Here is an 18,635-nt window from a genome sequence, read left to right as displayed (position 1 = left end):
TGTGTTACAAAAAGCAGTTTTCAGTATAAGAAGCATGATCCTGTGGTGTTGAATGTAAACATAACAAGCTTTTGACTAATCAACTGTTTTTTCTTGCAAAAGACATCGTTTCACGCTCCTCTCATGCTCATGTGTTACAAAAAGCAGTTTTCAGTATAAGAGGCATGATCCTGTGAGTTGAAGTTGCACAAGACAAAATTTTGACAATTTAACTGTTCTTTCTTGCAAAAGACATCGTTTCATGCTCCTCTCATGCTCTTGTGTTACAAAAAGCAGTTTTCAGTATAAGAAGCATGATCCTGTGGTGTTGAATGTTTACATAACAAGCTTTTGACTAATCAACTGTTTTTTCTTGCAAATTACATCTTATCATGCTCCTCTCATGCTCTGTGTTACAAAAAGCAGTTTGCAGTGTAAGAAGCATGATCCTGTGGTGTTGAATGTTTACAAAATAAGCTTTTGACAAATCAACTGTTTTTTCTTGCAAAAGACATTTTTTCATGCTCCTCTCATGCTTTGTAACACAAGAAGCAGTTTTCAGTATATGAAGCATGATCCTGTGAGTTGAATGTGCAGAGAACAAGCTTTTGACTAATCAACTGTTTTTTATTGCAAATTACATCTTTTCATGCCTCTCTCATGCTCTGTGTTACAAAAAGCAGTTTTCAGTATAAGAAGCATGATCCTGTGAGTTGAATGTGCACAAGACAAAATTTTGACTAATCAACTGTTTTTTCTTGCAAAAGACATCGTTTCACGCTCCTCTCATGCTCTTGTGTTACAAAAAGCAGTTTTCAGTATAAGAAGCATGATCCTGTGAGTTGAAGTTGCACAAGACAAAATTTTGACTAATCAACTGTTTTTTCTTGCAAAAGACATTTTTTCGTGCTCCTCTCATGCTCTGTGTGACAAAATGCAGTTTTCAGTATAAGAAGCATGATCCTTGTGTTGTTGAATGTGCACAAGACAAAATTTTGACTAATCAACTGTTTTGTCTTGCAAAAGACATCGTTTCACGCTCCTCTCATGCTCTGTGTTACAAAAAGCAGTTTTTGATTAATCAACTGTTTTTTCTTGCAAAAGACATTTTATCGTGCTCCTCTCATGCTCTGTGTGACAAAAAGCAGGTTTCGGTATAAGAAGCATGATCCTGTGAGTGGAATGTTTAGAGAACAAGCTTTTGACTAATCAACTGTTTTTTCTTGCAAAAAATACATTTTTTCATGCTCCTCTCATGCTCTGTGTGACAAAAAGCAGTTTTCAGTATAAGAAGCATGATCCTGTGTTGTTGAATGTGCACATAACAGGCATTTGACTAATCAACAGTTTTTCTTGCAAACGACATCTTATCATGCTCCTCTCATGGTCCGTGTGACAAAATGCAGTTTTCAGTATAAGAAGCATGATCCTGTGGTGTTGAATGTGCACATAACAAGCTTTTGACTAATCAACTGTTTTTTCTTGCAAATTACATCTTATCATGCTACTCTCATGCTCTGTGTTACAAAAAGCAGTTTTCAGTGTAAGAAGCATGATCCTGTGGTGTTGAAAGTGCAGAGAACAAGCTTTTGACTAATCAACTGTTTTTTCTTGCAAAAAATACATTTTTTCATGCTGCTCTCATGCTATGTATGAAAAAATGCAGTTTTCAGTATAAGAAGCATGATCCTGTGTTGTTGAATGTGCACAAGACAAAATTTTGACTAATCAACTGTTTTTTCTTGCAAAAGACATCGTTTCATGCTCCTCTCATGCTCTGTGTTACAAAAAGCAGTTTTCAGTATAAGAAGCATGATCCTGTGAGTTGAATGTGCACAAGACAAAATTTTGACTAATCAACTGTTTTTTCTTGCAAAAATACATTTTTTCATGCTCCTCTCATGCTCTGTGTGACAAAAAGCAGGTTTCGGTATAAGAAGCATGATCCTGTGAGTGGAATGTTTAGAGAACAAGCTTTTGACTAATCAACTGTTTTTTCTTGCAAAAATACATTTTTTCATGCTCCTCTCATGCTCTGTGTGACAAAAAGCAGTTTTCAGTATATGAAGCATGATCCTGTGAGTTGCATGTGCAGATAACAAGCTTTTGACTATTCAACTGTTTTTTTCTTGCAGATTACATCTTTTCATGCTCCTCTCATGCTCTGTGTTACAAAAAGCAGTTTTCAGTATAAGAAGCATGATCCTGTGGTGTTGAATGTGCACATAACAAGCTTTTGACAAATCAACTGTTTTGTCTTGCAAATTACATCTTATCATGCTCCTCTCATGCTCTGTGTTACAAAAAGCAGTTTTCAGTGTAAGAAGCATGATCCTGTGGTGTTGAATGTTTACAAAACAAGCTTTTGACAAATCAACTGTTTTTTCTTGCAAAGACATCGTTTCACGCTCCTCTCATGCTCTGTGTTACAAAAAGCAGTTTTCAGTATAAGAAGCATGATCCTGTGGTGTTGAATGTGAGGAGAACAAGCTTTTGACAAATCAACTGTTTTTTCTTGCAAAAGACATCGTTTCATGCTCCTCTCATGCTTTGTGTTACAAGAAGCAGTTTTCAGTATATGAAGCATGATCCTGTGAGTTGAATGTGCAGAGAACAATCTTTTGACTAATCAACTGTTTTTTCTTGCAAATTACATCTTTTCATGCTCCTCTCATGCTCTGTGTGACAAGAAGCAGTTTTCAGTATATGAAGCATGATCCTGTGAGTTGCATGTGCAGAGAACAAGCTTTTGACTAATCAACTGTTTTTTCTTGCAGATTACATCTTTTCATGCTCCTCTCATGCTCTTGTGTTACAAAAAGCAGTTTTCAGTATAAGCATGATCCTGTGAGTTGAATGTGCACAAGACAAAATTTTGACTAATCAACTGTTTTTTCTTGCAAAAGACATCGTTTCATGCTCCTCTCATGCTCTGTGTTACAAAAAGCAGTTTTCAGTATAAGAAGCATGATCCTGTGAGTTGAATGTGCACAAGACAAAATTTTGACTAATCAACAGTTTTTTCTTGCAAAAATACATTTTTTCATGCTCCTCTCATGCTCTGTGTGACAAAAAGCAGGTTTCGGTATAAGAAGCATGATCCTGTGAGTGGAATGTTTAGAGAACAAGCTTTTGACTAATCAACTGTTTTTTCTTGCAAAAATACATTTTTTCATGCTCCTCTCATGCTCTGTGTGACAAAAAGCAGTTTTCAGTGTAAGAAGCATGATCCTGTGTTGTTGAATGTGCAGAGAACAAGCTTTTGACTAATCAACTGTTTTTTATTGCAAATTACATCTTTTCATGCTCTTCTCATGCTCTGTGTTACAAAAAGCAGTTTTCAGTATAAGAAGCAGGATCCTGTGGTGTTGAATGTAAACATAACAAGCTTTTGACTAATCAACTGTTTTTTCTTGCAAAAGACATCGTTTCACGCTCCTCTCATGCTCATGTGTTACAAAAAGCAGTTTTCTGTATAAGAAGCATGATCCTGTGGTGTTGAATGTTTACAAAACAAGCTTTTGACTAATCAATTGTTTTTTCTTGCATATTACATCTGCTCCTCTCATGCTCTGTGTTACAAAATGCAGTTTTCAGTATAAGAAGCATGATCCTGTGGTGTTGAATGTGCACATAACAAGCTTTTGACTAATCAACTGTTTTTTCTTGCAAATTACATCTTATCATGCTCCTCTCATGCTCTGTGTTACAAAAAGCAGTTTGCAGTGTAAGAAGCATGATCCTGTGGTGTTGAATGTTTACAAAATAAGCTTTTGACAAATCAACTGTTTTTTCTTGCAAAAGACATTTTTTCATGCTCCTCTCATGCTCTGTAACACAAGAAGCAGTTTTCAGTATATGAAGCATGATCCTGTGAGTTGAATGTGCACATAACAAGCTTTTGACTAATCAACAGTTTTTCTTGCAAACGACATCGTTTCATGCTCCTCTCATGCTCTTGTGTTACAAAAAGCAGTTTTCAGTATAAGAAGCATGATCCTGTGGTGTTGAATGTTTACAAAACAAGCTTTTGACTAATCAATTGTTTTTTCTTGCAAATTACATCTGCTCCTCTCATGCTCTGTGTGACAAAATGCAGTTTTCAGTATAAGAAGCATGATCCTGTGGTGTTGAATGTGCACATAACAAGCTTTTGACTAATCAACTGTTTTTTATTGCAAATTACATCTTTTCATGCCTCTCTCATGCTCTGTGTTAAAAAAAGCAGTTTTCAGTATAAGAAGCATGATCCTGTGAGTTGAATGTGCACAAGACAAAATTTTGACTAATCAACTGTTTTTTCTTGCAAAAGACATCGTTTCACGCTCCTCTCATGCTCTTGTGTTACAAAAAGCAGTTTTCAGTATAAGAAGCATGATCCTGTGAGTTGAAGTTGCACAAGACAAAATTTTGACTAATCAACTGTTTTTTCTTGCAAAAGACATTTTTTCGTGCTCCTCTCATGCTCTGTGTGACAAAAAGCAGGTTTCGGTATAAGAAGCATGATCCTGTGAGTGGAATGTTTAGAGAACAAGCTTTTGACTAATCAACTGTTTTTTCTTGCAAAAAATACATTTTTTCATGCTGCTCTCATGCTCTGTGTGACAAAATGCAGTTTTCAGTATAAGAAGCATGATCCTTGTGTTGTTGAATGTGCACAAGACAAAATTTTGACTAATCAACTGTTTTTTCTTGCAAAAGACATCGTTTCACGCTCCTCTCATGCTCTGTGTTACAAAAAGCAGTTTTTGACTAATCAACTGTTTTTTCTTGCAAAAGACATTTTATCGTGCTCCTCTCATGCTCTGTGTGACAAAAAGCAGGTTTCGGTATAAGAAGCATGATCCTGTGAGTGGAATGTTTAGAGAACAAGCTTTTGACTAATCAACTGTTTTTTCTTGCAAAATACATTTTTTCATGCTCCTCTCATGCTCTGTGTTACAAGAAGCACTTTTCAGTATAAGAAGCATGATCCTGTGGTGTTGAATGTTTACAAAACAAGCTTTTGACAAATCAACTGTTTTTTCTTGCAAAATACATTTTTTCAAGCTCCTCTCATGCTTTGTGTTACAAGAAGCAGTTTTCAGTATATGAAGCATGATCCTGTGAGTTGAATGTGCACATAACAAGCTCTTGACTAATCAACAGTTTTCCTTGCAAACGACATCTTATCATGCTCCTCTCATGTTTTGTTATACAAGAAGCAGTTTTCAGTATAAGAAGCATGATCCTGTGAGTTCAATGTGCACATGACAAGCTTTTGACTAATCAACAGTTTTTCTTGCAAACGACATTTTTTCATTTTCTTCTCATCATGCTCTGTGTGACAAAAAGCAGTTTTCGGTATAAGAAGCATGATCCTGTGAGTTGAATGTGCAGAGAACAAGCTTTTGACTAATCAACTGTCTTTTCTTGCAAAATACATTTTTTCATGCTCCTCTCATGCTCTGTGTTACAAGAAGCACTTTTCAGTATAAGAAGCATGATCCTGTGGTGTTGAATGTTTACAAAACAAGCTTTTGACAAATCAACTGTTTTTTCTTGCAAAATACATTTTTTCAAGCTCCTCTCATGCTTTGGGTTACAAGAAGCAGTTTTCAGTATATGAAGCATGATCCTGTGAGTTGAATGTGCACATAACAAGCTTTTGACTAATCAACAGTTTTTCTTGCAAACGACATCTTATCATGCTCCTCTCATGCTCTGTGTTACAAAAAGCAGTTTTCAGTATAAGAAGCATGATCCTGTGGTGTTGAATGTGCACATAACAGGCTTTTGACTAATCAACAGTTTTCCTTGCAAACGACATCTTTTCATGCTCCTCTCATGCTCTGTGTTACAAAAAGCAGTTTTCAGTATAAGAAGCATGATCCTGTGACTTGAATGTGCAGAAAAAAGCTTTGGACCTAATCAACTGTTTTTTCTTGCAAAAGACATCTTATCATGATCCTCTCATGCTCTCTGTAACAAAAAACAGTTTTAAGTATAAAAAGCATGGTTCTTTGAGTTGAATGTGCACAAGACAAAATTTAGACTAATCAACAGTTTTTTCTTGCAAAATACATTTTTTCTTGCTCCTCTCATGCTCTTTGTAAAAAAAAGCAATTTTCAGTATAAGAAGCAAAATCCTGTGAGTTGAATGTGCACAAAACAAGCTTTTGACTAATCAACTGTTTTTTCTTGCAAAAGACATCGTTTCACGCTCCTCTCATGCTCTTGTGTTACAAAAAGCAGTTTTCAGTATAAGAAGCATGATCCTGTGGTGTTGAATGTTTACAAAACAAGCTTTTGACTAATCAACTGTTTTTTCTTGCAAAATACATTTTTTCATGCTCCTCTCATGCTCTGTGTTACAAGAAGCAGTTTTCAGTATAAGAAGCATGATCCTGTGGTGTTGAATGTTTACAAAACAAGCTTTTGACAAATCAACTGTTTTTTCTTGCAAAATACATTTTTTCAAGCTCCTCTCATGCTTTGTGTTACAAGAAGCAGTTTTCAGTATATGAAGCATGATCCTGTGAGTTGAATGTGCACATAACAAGCTCTTGACTTATCAACAGTTTTCCTTGCAAACGACATCTTATCATGCTCCTCTCATGTTTTGTTATACAAGAAGCAGTTTTCAGTATAAGAAGCATGATCCTGTGAGTTCAATGTGCAGAGAACAAGCTTTTGACTAATCAACTGTTTTTCTTGCAAATTACATCTTTTCATGCTCCTCTCATGCTCTGTGTTACAAAAAGCAGTTTTCAGTATAAGAAGCATGATCCTGTGGTGTTAAATGTGCACAAAACAAGCTTTTGACTAATCAATTGTTTTTTCTTGCAAATTACATCTGCTCCTCTCATGCTCTGTGTTACAAAATGCAGTTTTCAGTATAAGAAGCATGATCCTGTGGTGTTGAATGTGCACATAACAAGCTTTTGACTAATCAACTGTTTTTTCTTGCAAAATACATTTTTTCATGCTCCTCTCATGCTCTGTGTTACAAGAAGCACTTTTCAGTATAAGAAGCATGATCCTGTGGTGTTGAATGTTTACAAAACAAGCTTTTGACAAATCAACTGTTTTTTCTTGCAAAATACATTTTTTCAAGCTCCTCTCATGCTTTGTGTTACAAGAAGCAGTTTTCAGTATATGAAGCATGATCCTGTGAGTTGAATGTGCACATAACAAGCTCTTGACTAATCAACAGTTTTCCTTGCAAACGACATCTTATCATGCTCCTCTCATGTTTTGTTATACAAGAAGCAGTTTTCAGTATAAGAAGCATGATCCTGTGAGTTCAATGTGCACATGACAAGCTTTTGACTAATCAACAGTTTTTCTTGCAAACGACATTTTTTCATTTTCTTCTCATCATGCTCTGTGTGACAAAAAGCAGTTTTCGGTATAAGAAGCATGATCCTGTGAGTTGAATGTGCAGAGAACAAGCTTTTGACTAATCAACTGTCTTTTCTTGCAAAATACATTTTTTCATGCTCCTCTCATGCTCTGTGTTACAAGAAGCACTTTTCAGTATAAGAAGCATGATCCTGTGGTGTTGAATGTTTACAAAACAAGCTTTTGACAAATCAACTGTTTTTTCTTGCAAAATACATTTTTTCAAGCTCCTCTCATGCTTTGTGTTACAAGAAGCAGTTTTCAGTATATGAAGCATGATCCTGTGAGTTGAATGTGCACATAACAAGCTTTTGACTAATCAACAGTTTTTCTTGCAAACGACATCTTATCATGCTCCTCTCATGCTCTGTGTTACAAAAAGCAGTTTTCAGTATAAGAAGCATGATCCTGTGGTGTTGAATGTGCACATAACAGGCTTTTGACTAATCAACAGTTTTCCTTGCAAACGACATCTTTTCATGCTCCTCTCATGCTCTGTGTTACAAAAAGCAGTTTTCAGTATAAGAAGCATGATCCTGTGACTTGAATGTGCAGAAAAAAGCTTTGGACCTAATCAACTGTTTTTTCTTGCAAAAGACATCTTATCATGATCCTCTCATGCTCTCTGTAACAAAAAACAGTTTTAAGTATAAAAAGCATGGTTCTTTGAGTTGAATGTGCACAAGACAAAATTTAGACTAATCAACAGTTTTTTCTTGCAAAATACATTTTTTCTTGCTCCTCTCATGCTCTTTGTAAAAAAAAGCAATTTTCAGTATAAGAAGCAAAATCCTGTGAGTTGAATGTGCACAAAACAAGCTTTTGACTAATCAACTGTTTTTTCTTGCAAAAGACATCGTTTCACGCTCCTCTCATGCTCTTGTGTTACAAAAAGCAGTTTTCAGTATAAGAAGCATGATCCTGTGGTGTTGAATGTTTACAAAACAAGCTTTTGACTAATCAACTGTTTTTTCTTGCAAAATACATTTTTTCATGCTCCTCTCATGCTCTGTGTTACAAGAAGCAGTTTTCAGTATAAGAAGCATGATCCTGTGGTGTTGAATGTTTACAAAACAAGCTTTTGACAAATCAACTGTTTTTTCTTGCAAAATACATTTTTTCAAGCTCCTCTCATGCTTTGTGTTACAAGAAGCAGTTTTCAGTATATGAAGCATGATCCTGTGAGTTGAATGTGCACATAACAAGCTCTTGACTAATCAACAGTTTTCCTTGCAAACGACATCTTATCATGCTCCTCTCATGTTTTGTTATACAAGAAGCAGTTTTCAGTATAAGAAGCATGATCCTGTGAGTTCAATGTGCAGAGAACAAGCTTTTGACTAATCAACTGTTTTTCTTGCAAATTACATCTTTTCATGCTCCTCTCATGCTCTGTGTTACAAAAAGCAGTTTTCAGTATAAGAAGCATGATCCTGTGGTGTTAAATGTGCACAAAACAAGCTTTTGACTAATCAATTGTTTTTTCTTGCAAATTACATCTGCTCCTCTCATGCTCTGTGTTACAAAATGCAGTTTTCAGTATAAGAAGCATGATCCTGTGGTGTTGAATGTGCACATAACAAGCTTTTGACTAATCAACTGTTTTTTCTTGCAAATTACATCTTATCATGCTCCTCTCATGCTCTGTGTTACAAAAAGCAGTTTGCAGTGTAAGAAGCATGATCCTGTGGTGTTGAATGTTTACAAAATAAGCTTTTGACAAATCAACTGTTTTTTCTTGCAAAAGACATTTTTTCATGCTCCTCTCATGCTCTGTAACACAAGAAGCAGTTTTCAGTATATGAAGCATGATCCTGTGAGTTGAATGTGCACATAACAAGCTTTTGACTAATCAACAGTTTTTCTTGCAAACGACATCGTTTCATGCTCCTCTCATGCTCTTGTGTTACAAAAAGCAGTTTTCAGTAAAAGAAGCATGATCCTGTGGTGTTGAATGTTTACAAAACAAGCTTTTGACTAATCAATTGTTTTTTCTTGCAAATTACATCTGCTCCTCTCATGCTCTGTGTGACAAAATGCAGTTTTCAGTATAAGAAGCATGATCCTGTGGTGTTGAATGTGCACATAACAAGCTTTTGACTAATCAACTGTTTTTTATTGCAAATTACATCTTTTCATGCCTCTCTCATGCTCTGTGTTAAAAAAAGCAGTTTTCAGTATAAGAAGCATGATCCTGTGAGTTGAATGTGCACAAGACAAAATTTTGACTAATCAACTGTTTTTTCTTGCAAAAGACATCGTTTCACGCTCCTCTCATGCTCTTGTGTTACAAAAAGCAGTTTTCAGTATAAGAAGCATGATCCTGTGAGTTGAAGTTGCACAAGACAAAATTTTGACTAATCAACTGTTTTTTCTTGCAAAAGACATCGTTTCACGCTCCTCTCATGCTCTGTGTGACAAACAGCAGGTTTCGGTATAAGAAGCATGATCCTGTGAGTGGAATGTTTAGAGAACAAGCTTTTGACTAATCAACTGTTTTTTCTTGCAAAAAATACATTTTTTCATGCTGCTCTCATGCTCTGTGTGACAAAATGCAGTTTTCAGTATAAGAAGCATGATCCTTGTGTTGTTGAATGTGCACAAGACAAAATTTTGACTAATCAACTGTTTTTTCTTGCAAAAGACATCGTTTCACGCTCCTCTCATGCTCTGTGTTACAAAAAGCAGTTTTTGACTAATCAACTGTTTTTTCTTGCAAAAGACATTTTATCGTGCTCCTCTCATGCTCTGTGTGACAAAAAGCAGGTTTCGGTATAAGAAGCATGATCCTGTGAGTGGAATGTTTAGAGAACAAGCTTTTGACTAATCAACTGTTTTTTCTTGCAAAATACATTTTTTCATGCTCCTCTCATGCTCTGTGTTACAAGAAGCACTTTTCAGTATAAGAAGCATGATCCTGTGGTGTTGAATGTTTACAAAACAAGCTTTTGACAAATCAACTGTTTTTTCTTGCAAAATACATTTTTTCAAGCTCCTCTCATGCTCTTGTGTTACAAAAAGCAGTTTTCAGTATAAGAAGCATGATCCTGTGGTGTTGAATGTTTACAAAACAAGCTTTTGACTAATCAATTGTTTTTTCTTGCAAATTACATCTGCTCCTCTCATGCTCTGTGTGACAAAATGCAGTTTTCAGTATAAGAAGCATGATCCTGTGGTGTTGAATGTGCACATAACAAGCTTTTGACTAATCAACTGTTTTTTATTGCAAATTACATCTTTTCATGCCTCTCTCATGCTCTGTGTTAAAAAAAGCAGTTTTCAGTATAAGAAGCATGATCCTGTGAGTTGAATGTGCACAAGACAAAATTTTGACTAATCAACTGTTTTTTCTTGCAAAAGACATCGTTTCACGCTCCTCTCATGCTCTTGTGTTACAAAAAGCAGTTTTCAGTATAAGAAGCATGATCCTGTGAGTTGAAGTTGCACAAGACAAAATTTTGACTAATCAACTGTTTTTTCTTGCAAAAGACATTTTTTCGTGCTCCTCTCATGCTCTGTGTGACAAAAAGCAGGTTTCGGTATAAGAAGCATGATCCTGTGAGTGGAATGTTTAGAGAACAAGCTTTTGACTAATCAACTGTTTTTTCTTGCAAAAAATACATTTTTTCATGCTGCTCTCATGCTCTGTGTGACAAAATGCAGTTTTCAGTATAAGAAGCATGATCCTTGTGTTGTTGAATGTGCACAAGACAAAATTTTGACTAATCAACTGTTTTTTCTTGCAAAAGACATCGTTTCACGCTCCTCTCATGCTCTGTGTTACAAAAAGCAGTTTTTGACTAATCAACTGTTTTTTCTTGCAAAAGACATCTTATCATGCTCCTCTCATGTTTTGTTATACAAGAAGCAGTTTTCAGTATAAGAAGCATGATCCTGTGAGTTCAATGTGCACATGACAAGCTTTTGACTAATCAACAGTTTTTCTTGCAAACGACATCTTATCATGCTCCTCTCATGCTCTGTGTTACAAAAAGCAGTTTTCAGTATAAGAAGCATGATCCTGTGGTGTTGAATGTGCACATAACAGGCTTTTGACTAATCAACAGTTTTCCTTGCAAACGACATCTTTTCATGCTCCTCTCATGCTCTGTGTTACAAAAAGCAGTTTTCAGTATAAGAAGCATGATCCTGTGACTTGAATGTGCAGAAAAAAGCTTTTGACTAATCAACTGTTTTTTCTTGCAAAAGACATCGTTTCACGCTCCTCTCATGCTCTTGTGTTACAAAAAGCAGTTTTCAGTATAAGAAGCATGATCCTGTTGTGTTGAATGTTTACAAAACAAGCTTTTGACTAATCAACTGTTTTTTCTTGCAAAATACATTTTTTCATGTTCCTCTCATGCTCTGTGTTACAAGAAGCAGTTTTCAGTATAAGAAGCATGATCCTGTGGTGTTGAATGTTTACAAAACAAGCTTTTGACAAATCAACTGTTTTTTCTTGCAAAATACATTTTTTCAAGCTCCTCTCATGCTTTGTGTTACAAGAAGCAGTTTTCAGTATATGAAGCATGATCCTGTGAGTTGAATGTGCACATAACAAGCTCTTGACTAATCAACAGTTTTCCTTGCAAACGACATCTTATCATGCTCCTCTCATGTTTTGTTATACAAGAAGCAGTTTTCAGTATAAGAAGCATGATCCTGTGAGTTCAATGTGCACATGACAAGCTTTTGACTAATCAACAGTTTTTCTTGCAAACGACATTTTTTCATTTTCTTCTCATCATGCTCTGTGTGACAAAAAGCAGTTTTCGGTATAAGAAGCATGATCCTGTGAGTTGAATGTGCAGAGAACAAGCTTTTGACTAATCAACTGTCTTTTCTTGCAAAATACATTTTTTCATGCTCCTCTCATGCTCTGTGTTACAAGAAGCACTTTTCAGTATAAGAAGCATGATCCTGTGGTGTTGAATGTTTACAAAACAAGCTTTTGACAAATCAACTGTTTTTTCTTGCAAAATACATTTTTTCAAGCTCCTCTCATGCTTTGTGTTACAAGAAGCAGTTTTCAGTATATGAAGCATGATCCTGTGAGTTGAATGTGCACATAAGAAGCTTTTGACTAATCAACAGTTTTTCTTGCAAACGACATCTTATCATGCTCCTCTCATGCTCTGTGTTACAAAAAGCAGTTTTCAGTATAAGAAGCATGATCCTGTGGTGTTTAATGTTTACAAAACAAGCTTTTGACTAATCAACAGTTTTTCTTGCAAACGACATCTTATCATGCTCCTCTCATTCTCTGTGTAGCAAAAAGCAGTTTTCATTATATGAAGCATGATCCTGTGAGTTGAATGTGCACAAAACAAGCTTTTGACAAATCAACTGTTTTTTCTTGCAAAAGACATTTTTTCATGCTCCTCTCATGCTCTGTGACAAAAAGCAGTTTTTCGTTATATGAAGCATGATCCTGTGAGTTGAATGTGCACAAAACAAGCTTTTGACAAATCAACTGTTTTTTCTTGCAAAATACATTTTTTCATGCTCCTCTCATGCTCTGTGACAAAAAGCAGTTTTCGTTATATGAAGCAAGATCCTGTGAGTTGAATGTGCACAAAACAAGCTTTTGACTAATCAACTGTTTTTTCGTGCAAAATACATTTTTTCATGCTCCTTTCGTGCTCTGTGTAACAGTTTTTGCAAAAGACATCTTTTCATGCTCCTCTCATGCTCTGTGTAACAAAAAGCAGTTTTCAGTATAAGAAGCATGATCCTGTGGTGTTGAATGTGCACATAACAAGCTTTTGACTAATCAACAGTTTTCCTTGCAAACGGCATCTTTTCATGCTCCTCTCATGCTCTTTGTTACAAAAAGCAGTTTTCAGTATAAGAAGCATGATGCTGTGGTGTTGAATGTGCAAAAAACAAGCTTTGGACTAATCAACTGTTTTTTCTTACAAAAGACATCGTTTCATGCTCCTCTCATGCTCTGTGTTACAAAAAGCAGTTTTCAGTATAAGAAGCATGGTTCTGTGAGTTGAATGTGCACAAGACAAAATTTTGACTAATCAACTGTTTTTTCTTGCAAAAGACATTTTTTCGTGCTCCTCTCTTGCTCTGTGTGACAAAAAGCAGTTTCGGTATAAGAAGCATGATCCTGTGACTTGAATGTGTACATAACAAGCTTTTGACTAATCAACAGTTTTTCTTGCAAAAGACATCTTTTCATGCTCCTCTCATGCTTTGTGTTACAAGAAGCAGTTTTCAGTATAAGAAGCATGATCCTGTGAGTTGAATGTGCAGAGAACAAGCTTTTGACTAATCAACTGTTTTTTCTTGCAAATTACATCTTTTCATGCTCCTCTCATGCTCTGTGTTACAAAAAGCAGTTTTCAGTATAAGAAGCATGATCCTGTGGTGTTGAATGTGCACAAAACAAGCTTTTGACTAATCAACTGTTTTTTACTGCAAAAGACATCTTTTCATGCTCCTCTCATGCTCTGTATTACAAAAAGCAGTTTTCAGTATAAGAAGCATGATCCTGTGGTGTTGAATGTTTTCAAAACAAGCTTTTGACAAATCAACTGTTTTTTCATGCAAAAGACATTTTTTCATGATCCTCTCATGCTTTGTGTTACAAGAAGCAGTTTTCAGTATATGAAGCATGATCCTGTGAGTTGAATGTGCAGAGAACAAGCTTTTGACTAATCAACTGTTTTTTCTTGCAAAATACATCTTTTCATGCTCCTCTCATGTTCTGCGTCACAAAAAGCAGTTTTCAGTATAAGAAGCATGATCCTGTGGTGTTGAATGTGCACATAACAAGCTTTTGACTAATCAACAGTTTTCCTTGCAAACGACATCTTATCATGCTCCTCTCATGCTCTGTGTTACAAAAAGCAGTTTTCAGTATAAGAAGCATGATCCTGTGACTTGAATGTGCACATAACAAGCTTTTGACTAATCAGCAGTTTTTCTTGCAAAAGACATCTTTTCATGCTCCTCTCATGTTTTGTTATACAAGAAGCAGTTTTCGGTATAAGAAGCATGATCCTGTGAGTTGAATGTGCACAAAACAAGCTTTTGACTAATCAACTGTATTTTTTGCAAAATACATCTTTTCATGCTCCTCTCATGCTCTGTGTAACAGTTTTGCAAAAGACATCGTTTCATGCTCCTCTCATGCTCTGTGTGACAAAAAGCAGTTTTCAGTATAAGAAGCATGGTTCTGTGAGTTGAATGTGCACAAAAAAAGCTTTGGACTACTCAACTGTTTTTTCTTGCAAAAGACATTTTTCGTGCTCCTCTCAATGCTCTGTTTGACAAAAAGCAGTTTTCGGTATAAGAAGCATGATCCTGTGAGTTGAATGTTTACAGAACAAGCATTTGACAAATCAACTGTTTTTTCTTGCAAAAGACATTTTTTGATGCTCCTCTCATGCTTTGTGTTACAAGAAGCAGTTTTCAGTATATGAAGCATGATCCTGTGAGTTGAATGTGCAGAGAACAAGCTTTTGACTAATCAACTGTTTTTTCTTGCTAAATACCTTTTTTCATGCTCCTCTCATGCTCTGTGTGACAAAATGCAGTTTTCAGTATAAGGAGCATGATCCTGTGGTGCTGAATGTGCACATAACAAGCTTTTGACTAATCAACTGTTTTTTCTTTCAAAAGACATTTTTTCGTGCTCCTCTCATGCTCTGTTTGACAAAAAGCAGTTTTCGGTATAAGAAGCATGATCCTGTTAGTTGAGTGTGCACAAAACAAGCTTTTGACTAATCAACTGTATTTTTTTGCAAAACACATCTTTACATGCTCCTCTCGTGCTCTGTGTGACAAAATGCAGTTTTCAGTATATGAAGCATGATCCTGTGGTGTTGAATGTCACATAACAGGCTTTAGACTAATCAACAGTTTTCCTTGCAAACGACATCTTATCATGCTCCTCTCATGTTTTGTTATACAAGAAGCAGTTTTCGGTATAAGAAGCATGATCCTGTGAGTTGAATGTGCAGAGAACAAGCTTTTGACTAATCAACTGTCTTTTCTTGCAAAATACATTTTTTCATGCTCCTCTCATGCTCTGTGTTAAAAGAAGCACTTTTCAGTATAAGAAGCATGATCCTGTGGTGTTGAATGTTTACAAAACAAGCTTTTGACAAATCAACTGTTTTTTCTTGCAAACGACATCTTATCATGCTCCTCTCATGTTTTGTTATACAAGAAGCAGTTTTCAGTATAAGAAGCATGATCCTGTGGTGTTGAATGTGCACATAACAAGCTTTTGACTAATCAACAGTTTTCCTTGCAAACGACATCTTATCATGCTCCTCTCATGCTCTGTGTTACAAAAAGCAGTTTTCAGTATAAGAAGCATGATCCTGTGACTTGAATGTGCACATAACAAGCTTTTGACTAATCAGCAGTTTTTCTTGCAAAAGACATCTTTTCATGCTCCTCTCATGTTTTGTTATACAAGAAGCAGTTTTCGGTATAAGAAGCATGATCCTGTGAGTTGAATGTGCACAAAACAAGCTTTTGACTAATCAACTGTATTTTTTGCAAAATACATCTTTTCATGCTCCTCTCATGCTCTTTGTAACAGTTTTGCAAAAGACATCGTTTCATGCTCCTCTCATGCTCTGTGTGACAAAAAGCAGTTTTCAGTATAAGAAGCATGGTTCTGTGAGTTGAATGTGCACAAAAAAAGCTTTGGACTACTCAACTGTTTTTTCTTGCAAAAGACATTTTTCGTGCTCCTCTCAATGCTCTGTTTGACAAAAAGCAGTTTTCGGTATAAGAAGCATGATCCTGTGAGTTGAATGTTTACAGAACAAGCATTTGACAAATCAACTGTTTTTTCTTGCAAAAGACATTTTTTGATGCTCCTCTCATGCTTTGTGTTACAAGAAGCAGTTTTCAGTATATGAAGCATGATCCTGTGAGTTGAATGTGCAGAGAACAAGCTTTTGACTAATCAACTGTTTTTTCTTGCTAAATACCTTTTTTCATGCTCCTCTCATGCTCTGTGTGACAAAATGCAGTTTTCAGTATAAGGAGCATGATCCTGTGGTGCTGAATGTGCACATAACAAGCTTTTGACTAATCAACTGTTTTTTCTTTCAAAAGACATTTTTTCGTGCTCCTCTCATGCTCTGTTTGACAAAAAGCAGTTTTCGGTATAAGAAGCATGATCCTGTTAGTTGAATGTGCACAAAACAAGCTTTTGACTAATCAACTGTATTTTTTTGCAAAACACATCTTTACATGCTCCTCTCGTGCTCTGTGTGACAAAATGCAGTTTTCAGTATATGAAGCATGATCCTGTGGTGTTGAATGTCACATAACAGGCTTTAGACTAATCAACAGTTTTCCTTGCAAACGACATCTTATCATGCTCCTCTCATGTTTTGTTATACAAGAAGCAGTTTTCGGTATAAGAAGCATGATCCTGTGAGTTGAATGTGCAGAGAACAAGCTTTTGACTAATCAACTGTCTTTTCTTGCAAAATACATTTTTTCATGCTCCTCTCATGCTCTGTGTTAAAAGAAGCACTTTTCAGTATAAGAAGCATGATCCTGTGGTGTTGAATGTTTACAAAACAAGCTTTTGACAAATCAACTGTTTTTTCTTGCAAAATACATTTTTTCAAGCTCCTCTCATGCTTTGTGTTACGAGAAGCAGTTTTCAGTATATGAAGCATGATCCTGTGAGTTGAATGTGCACATAACAAGCTTTTGACTAATCAACAGTTTTTCTTGCAAACGACATCTTATCATGCTCCTCTCATGCTCTGTGTAACAAAAAGCAGTTTTCAGTATAAGAAGCATGATCCTGTGGTGTTGAATGTGCACATAACAAGCTTTTGACTAATCAACAGTTTTCCTTGCAAACGGCATCTTTTCATGCTCCTCTCATGCTCTGTGTTACAAAAATTAGTTTTCAGTATAAGAAGCATGATGCTGTGGTGTTGAATGTGCAAAAAACAAGCTTTGGACTAATCAACTGTTTTTTCTTACAAAAGACATCGTTTCATCCTCCTCTCATGCTCTGTGTTACAAAAAGCAGTTTTCAGTATAAGAAGCATGGTTCTGTGAGTTGAATGTGCACAAGACAAAATTTTGACTAATCAACTGTTTTTTCTTGCAAAAGACATTTTTTCGTGCTCCTCTCATGCTCTGTGTGACAAAAAGCAGTTTCGGTATAAGAAGCATGATCCTGTGACTTGAATGTGTACATAACAAGCTTTTGACTAATCAACAGTTTTTCTTGCAAAAGACATCTTTTCATGCTCCTCTCGTGCTTTGTGTTACAAGAAGCAGTTTTCAGTATAAGAAGCATGATCCTGTGAGTTGAATGTGCAGAGAACAAGCTTTGGACTAATCAACTGTTTTTTCTTGCAAAATACATCTTTTCATGCTCCTCTCATGTTCTGCGTCACAAAAAGCAGTTTTCAGTATAAGAAGCATGATCCTGTGGTGTTGAATGTGCACATAACAAGCTTTTGACTAATCAACAGTTTTCCTTGCAAACGACATCTTTTCATGGTCCTCTCATGCTCTGTGTTACAAAAAGCAGTTTTCAGTATAAGAAGCATGATCCTGTGGTGTTGAATGTGCACAAAACAAGCTTTGGACTAATCAACTGTTTTTTCTTGCAAAATACATTTTTTCATGCTCCTCTCATGCTCTGTGTTACAAGAAGCACTTTTCAGTATAAGAAGCATGATCCTGTGGTGTTGAATGTTTACAAAACAAGCTTTTGACAAATCAACTGTTTTTTCTTGCAAAATACATTTTTTCAAGCTCCTCTCATGCTTTGTGTTACAAGAAGCAGTTTTCAGTATATGAAGCATGATCCTGTGAGTTGAATGTGCACATAACAAGCTCTTGACTAATCAACAGTTTTTCTTGCAAACGACATCTTATCATGCTCCTCTCATGCTCTGTGTTACAAAAAGCAGTTTTCAGTATAAGAAGCATGATCCTGTGGTGTTGAATGTGCACATAACAGGCTTTTGACTAATCAACAGTTTTCCTTGCAAACGACATCTTTTCATGCTCCTCTCATGCTCTGTGTTACAAAAAGCAGTTTTCAGTATAAGAAGCATGATCCTGTGACTTGAATGGGCAGAAAAAAGCTTTGGACCTAATCAACTGTTTTTTCTTGCAAAAGACATTTTTTCATGCTCCTCTCATGCTCTGTGTTACAAGATGCAGTTTTCAGTATAAGAAGCATGATCATGTGTTGTTGAATGTGCACATAACAGGCATTTGACTAATCAACAGTTTTCCTTGCAAACGACATCTTA

The sequence above is a fragment of the Triplophysa dalaica genome, chromosome 8 (genome assembly GCF_015846415.1).
Source record: "Triplophysa dalaica isolate WHDGS20190420 chromosome 8, ASM1584641v1, whole genome shotgun sequence".
In the NCBI taxonomy this organism is placed as follows: Eukaryota; Metazoa; Chordata; class Actinopteri; order Cypriniformes; family Nemacheilidae; genus Triplophysa; species Triplophysa dalaica.
Note: the sequence above shows the minus strand (reverse complement) of the source record.